Source organism: Papaver somniferum, chromosome 3 (genome assembly GCF_003573695.1).
Source record: "Papaver somniferum cultivar HN1 chromosome 3, ASM357369v1, whole genome shotgun sequence".
Classification (NCBI taxonomy): domain Eukaryota; kingdom Viridiplantae; phylum Streptophyta; class Magnoliopsida; order Ranunculales; family Papaveraceae; genus Papaver; species Papaver somniferum.
In genome coordinates this window covers 5,925,874-5,932,726 of record NC_039360.1, presented here as the reverse complement: position 1 = coordinate 5,932,726, position 6,853 = coordinate 5,925,874, and positions in this window count along the sequence as shown.

The window sequence follows — 6,853 nt, the reverse complement described above, 5'->3', positions numbered from 1 at the left end:
AAAAAAAAAAAATAATAATTACAGTCCCAAATATAAAAAAAAGAAAAAGAAAATAAAAATTATTACAATCCCAAATAAATAATTAAATTAATTATTACAAACCCGAATTTGAATTTAAATGAGGCCCAAGTGGGTTAACTCATGGGTTAGGCTTACTTGTTTTTTGGAGGGAAGCCCAAAAATAGGCTTTTAGTCCCCTTTTAGTTGCAAAGCCCAGTTGGGCTTTATGATCGTCCTAAGCAGCTCACGTTCAAGCCCAGCAGCAATTGAAGTGACTCAGCAACACAGGCCCAGCAGAATCTGCAGCGAAGCCCAGCAGCAGAAGTTGCAAGCCCAGCGAGATTGAGGTTACTAAGCCCAGCTCAGTTGGTTCAAGCCCAGCAGCAAAGGTTGGATCAGAGCCCAGCAGCAGAGGTTGCACAAGCCCAGTTGACAGCTTCAGTTGGCAGCCCAGTTGGCTTGGCAGCAGGCTTGGCAGCAACAACAGCAGCAGCAGGCTTTGGCTTGGCAGCAGCAACAGCAGCAGCAGCAGCTTGGCAGAGAAAGCACCAACAGCAGCAGCAACAGAGAAAGCACCAGCAGCAGCAACAGCAGGCTTTGGCTTTGGCTTGGCAGCAGCACCAGCAGCAGCAACAGCAGCAGCTCAGGCAACAGCAGATGGCAGCACCACTCCCCGGCAGCGGCGCCAAAAACTTGGTAGCGGCCGGGAGATATGTATATTTAAATGCAAAATGGTCCCCGGCAGCGGCGCCAAAAACTTGGTGTGACAATGCAAAACACACAGAAGCTTGCAAGTATACAAGGCCAAGTTATGATATAGAAGGTAAGCAGGGGAAAGTCCACATGGAGTGGGAGCAAACTAGAGAAAAACCTAAGCTAACAATCAAGACAGGGCACTATGGCAGTGAGCAAAGCAAGGTAATGTGGCAGATTCAAAGAACTAAAACAGTTACACAACAAAGCAGCACAGCAGAATAACAATAGCAGGGAACCAAGGCTATAAGCCAAGGGCAAGGTGAGGATTGTGCACTGATTTCAGTGCACAACAGCTACAAATTGCAGGAATTTAAACAAGAAAAACAGGCAATGAGAATAACTGATCAGGAAGCAAAATAGAACTGAAAAGAGGTGACTGCAAAGGGATTGGTGGTTAAGCCAAGGCTTAGGATCCACCTTGTGTCCTAATCAAACAACATGTTTCTAGGTTGAGTTTGATCCTATGCATTCATCTAGAAATAGAAGAATACTAAATTGCTCAATAGTTTCCCCCTAGCATTGGCTGTCTTTTGACAGCACAGCCAATCACAGGCACTATGAGCATTGGTATCTCCCATTTGCTCAATCAAAACATACATCAGGAGAACTATCCTAGCAACCTGTCAATTGACAGTACACAAGGCTTCAACAGAGCCTTAGCTTAGTGCTACTTAGCTCATGCTCAACATGTTACAAACACAAGCATTCATCATACAGAAATAATTCAAACATAACATAACAATCAACTGTTAATTGCATAAGAAGACTGAAATTGGAATTGCATAAAATTTTGTGGCAAATTCTCTACTGGCTAGTCCAGAGAGCATCCCCTTCTAACATCACTAGAGACATCAATTTATACCCAATTACACATTTAGGGTTTTCCCCCAATTTTCCCCCAAAACAGTAGAACTAGGGTTTGGTGAAACTCACCTAATTCGTTGCAATTTCTTCCAATTGATGTCGACCCATACCTTGTAATCTCTTCCTGTTCCATTCCCACGCGCCAATTGCTTCATCTATCAACCTAATTCACCAAATCCAACCCTAACAGTGATGAGGATGGTGGAGTTGTTGAAATATATTAATAGGTGATGGGGGTATTGAGGGATATGATGGATTGTGGTTGTTGTGGGGAGTTGTTGATGGAGAAGGAGGTGGCGATGGAACTGGTACAGCAGTGTAGGTGTAGAAGGTGGTGGTGGTCTGCAACAGGGTATGGAGGAGAAGAGGTCGAGTGATTTTGGGTTAGGGGGCGTTTGTCTAGGGGTATAGGGTGTTCGATACTTGGGTGTTAGGCGGGTGCAGCGAGGTTTGATGATCTGCGACAAGGAGCGATGGATGGGAAGATGGTAGGTGGATCTGACGGCGATGCGGAGGCAGGCGATGAGCGACCGTCGGATGAAGAGATACAACGAAACGAACGGTACTTGATGGAGTTAGGTACTGTAGTGTAAGGCGGAGATATCAAACTTCGATGCACAGCAAGGGAGCGACCGTCGGATGCTTCTGAGAACTGATCTGACGGCTGAAGACGCAAGCGGGTATGGATTTGGGTTTTAGGCTTTTGGGTATAGAATATGGGTTTGGGAAATGAGTTTGGGCTTGGAAAACCTTGAGCCCACTTCTTCTTTAAGGACAACTTTCTTCTTCTTGAGCCCATTTCCAGCTTTTTGGACGTGCGCTCCATTCTTTGCGGCTTCCTTGCGTAATTTCTCCCGGCTTTTCACTACTTTTCTGCTCTATTCCGCTCCGCAATTCATCCAGACTTTATTTATTACCTAAAAATGCAAAATTAAGTAAGAAAAATATTTATTCTTGAAAACAATGAAAATACAGAATATGGGATAAAATGTAGAATTAATGCACAAAAGATGAGTTAAATGCCAACAAAAAGGGATAAATATATACATTATTTGGCACTCATCAATATTGTATATGTGGATCGATTTGGTCTTCCATTAAGATCTCTAAGGCAACGAAGAGTACCTTTGTCCTTTTTTATAGTAAGAATTTCCATTGGTTGGGTTTGTTGCGAGGCGTTCATTTGCTCAACAACTTCTTCGACAACATTGGGTTGACTTACTTGATAAGGCTCTGTAGAGATCTTTGGCCTTACTTGTCGGGTGGTTGGTCCACTTTGATCATTTCTTGGACGACCTCTTTTCTTAGGTTCCGGCTCATCTTCAAATTCGGCTTCCGAACGCTCGTGCCTAGACAATATTCTTTTATTATACAAATACTCCTTCAACTCTTTTCTTTGGATGGTCCTCAACACTTCGGTGTTCGGCCTACCGGTGTTCTTTTGCTTAATAGGTTCATCAACCTCCCTTAAACAAGGGTGAAGGGCTTACTCCAAATTATGCATTAATATTTGCTTTTTGGTGTCGTTTGATGTAGCGTAACGCTCGGCTATTCGTGCATACAATTCCGACTCGAAGAAAGACTGACCATCAACTAACGGGGTGTTCGGAGTGAAATTTAATTGCTTCCAAAATGGGTGAATATCATCGATGTCAATCACTTCAACATATCTACCCAACTTATGACGACATGGGAGTCCAATACCTATCATATCCTTGCAAACACAAACCGTATTCTCGTCATCATAAGTTTTATATAACTTCAATTGTTTCATCATGCGATTTATTGCCCATCTTGAAACTTTATGAACAACTCCCCTTAGAAGCAATTTTTCCTTAATATGTTCCATCGGGAATTGGTGTACACTAAATTGCATACATTTCCTAATCTTTACGAGATCACGATTGGTGAATTCATGGATTGCTTCTTGGATCGACACAACTCCATTTTGACTACCAATTAGTATTTTCTTTAGTCGACCATGAGACCCCTCCGCAATGCTTGTCGCCTCGTTCTTGAAGTTACGATATTCATATGTCCATGCAAACACAAACCTCTCCTTAATCGTTAACCATTGTTTTTTACAATACTCAACCGGTTTTGGGTAGTCCGTGCCGTATTCATCCTCAAATTTCTTCAAGTTACATTCGTAAATTTCCTCGGTCATCGACCAAACGATTTTGTCCCATGCTTTCATGAACATTTTCCAAATTATTCCATCCTCCTTCCACTTTTCTTCAAATAGCCTATCCTCTTTCTTACGTTCTTCCACGGTTAATTTACTAATGCGCTCATCCTCTTCCTTTGACCTCTTGGTACCCTTCCTTGGTCTTTTAACTTGGAAATGATGATAGCAATTGTTTTTGAGATTGCATTGAATGTGCCACGTACATTGCAAGTTTTGGGCTTCCGGAAACACTACCGCTATTGCATGCATTAAGGCTTGATCGTTATCTGTTACAATAACCCTTGGAAAATTATCACCGTTATAAATGGACCTCAACGTCTCCAACATCCAAATGAAACTCACATTGTTCTCATGATCCATTAAACCCCATGCAATCGTAAACGTGTTTTTGTTCGAAGTATGGAAAGCAATGTTCAACAACGGCATGTTATACTTGTTTGTCTTATAAGTAGCATCTATCAACAAAATTTGATGACAGCATTGAGCCAATTGGATCATTTCGGGATGTGCCAAGAAAATACGAACCACTATACCATCCTTTTCTTCCCTTCTCAAGGTGTAGCCGTGTAACTCCGCTAACCACTCCGATTGTTGCATGACCGTTCTACCATCCCAATTAGTCATTTTGATCGTAGCTAGGGCCGACTTAATTGTAGACAAAGAAGACAAGTTGTCGGGATCGTCCGCCTTTATTTTACTTAAGATCGCACTCGCTTTTTGGATCTGCATAGAACTCACCGTCTACATTTGATGTGGTTTTAACTTGGCAACCATTACATGTCCAATTAAATCCAACGGATCATCATGGTTGTGACAACCGTTATCAACTTTATACATTTTATACTCTTTACCTTTAATACCATCGGGCTAATAGAAGACAATCTTAAATGGGCATCCTATCTTCTTGGTATTGCTTCGGTATTTCCTATTCGTCTTCCGTATGTACTTACTATTCTTTCCCTCGTGACTCTTTCGCGTCCCACCTCGCTCACAAATCATTTCAAATCGAGTGTCACTAACATGATTATTTTGAACTACCACGCACATGTTATCTTTTGCCTTGTTCATAAGCCATTCCTTTGCCTCCTTCTTACTTCCAAATGTCTAAACGTGCATAAAACAAAACAAATCTAATAAGCATAACCATTTAACATATAAATTTTGAAAAAAAGAAAAAAGTAGTAATGAGTATACCAAATCGTTTGCATAGTATAGGGAAGTGTCGGGCCTCAAATAGAAGTCATCAACAAACTCTTGAACTGCCTGCATATGAAAGCACCAAATTATTATACGATAATCGGAGGTTATAAAATAAGTCAAACTTCCGAATATTCTATATTCGGAATCCTATCGGTTACCCAAAACACCCGATTTATGCAAATGAATGTACACAGTTTACTGAGTGCAAAAAATGATATAATCGGAGGTTATAAAATAAGTCAAACTTCCGAATATTCTATATTCGGAATCCTATCGGTTACCCAAAACACCCGATTTATGAAAATGAATGTACACAGTTTACTGAGTGCAAAAAATGATATAATCGGAAGCTAAAATATATAGTAAACCAGCCGAATATAAATAACTGGGAGATAACTTTAATCGATAAACATCCGATTTTCAAGTTTTCGGAAATTTTATTTTGAAGCCACTGTTATATTCGGCAGTCAAATAATGTTAAACTATTACCGATTGTAAAGGATAAGAATACTGAGTTTTGAAATTTTCTGAGGAATTCGTTTTTGGGACATTTGGGGGTAAATAACTCTACATAACTACCGAATGTAGATTATTTTGGAAAACCAGTTTGGGGTTTTTTCTCATATTCGGCAGTAAACTAGTATCTTGGAACTACCGAATATACATATTTGGTACTCAGTGTGTTATATTCGTAAGTTTATTCTAGAAATTATCTACCGAATCTGGGTAGTTCATGGCATTCAATGCATGCAATAATCGGTTTTTCTTGTTTACAAAAGCACACAAACGCATGCAAATCGAGTATTTGAGTTTCTTAACACAATACCTGTGTTTTACATGCATCGTTAGCTTCAATATCGGGCGATTCTCCATTTTCTTCCATGAAAGGGTCGTCTAGGTTTTCCTCTCCACAAAAGTTTGGATCATTCAACATATACCCCAAATCGTCTTCTCTAAACGGTCGTGAACCCTCAACATTTTGTTCTTCGCCATGATTCTCACCTTCTTCTTCATATCCATCCATTTTTGTAGTGATAAAATGGGTTTTCTCTTTTTTTTCCTTCACCTTCTTCTCTATAACTCTAACAACTCAAAAATGAAAAAGAAATGGAAAAAATGAAACAGAAATCATTCTAATACTGCACCGACTACAATCGGAAGTCTGGGAAATATTTTGGCTTCCGATTGTAATCGGAGGATAACAATGTTATCATATCCTCCGAATATATAAGGGTAATTTCGCCATTACGAATTACACGAGATAAGGGCTGGCTACATTTTCTCTTTGGGTGATCTTTTTTGTTTTATTATTGGCCCCTAAATCCTTTTGAGTGGCCCCTAAAAACGCCAGGTTATTTAAGCCTCTGTAAGATAATATTTCAGACTAGTTCTCCATCAATATTAGGCACATACACAAATGTACTAGCTTATAGTAGTGTAGTTAGTGTGGTATGATATTATTGGACCAAATTCTTTAACCAATACACTCTGTAGTCTATATGATGCAACTTCATACTCTAGAGATACTATACAACTTCATGCAACTTCATATTATATGTCCAGTCAAACATTAAACAGACCGTACCACCTACAATACCTAATTATGTCCAACCAAACACGCCTCCATCTAATACCTAATACTTATCTTATTACATGCTCTACACAGTCACAGACTCCAAAACCATAAACTTAAAGAGACCAGAAAAGAAAACCCCCAGGCTTACATACACAGTAAAATCTTTGGGGATATGCCCTCCACAAGAGATGGTGACATTCAAACATACTTTCCACTACCTTGTTTTTAACTCGTTTCAGAGATTACCAAAAATGTGATACTGCATCCTA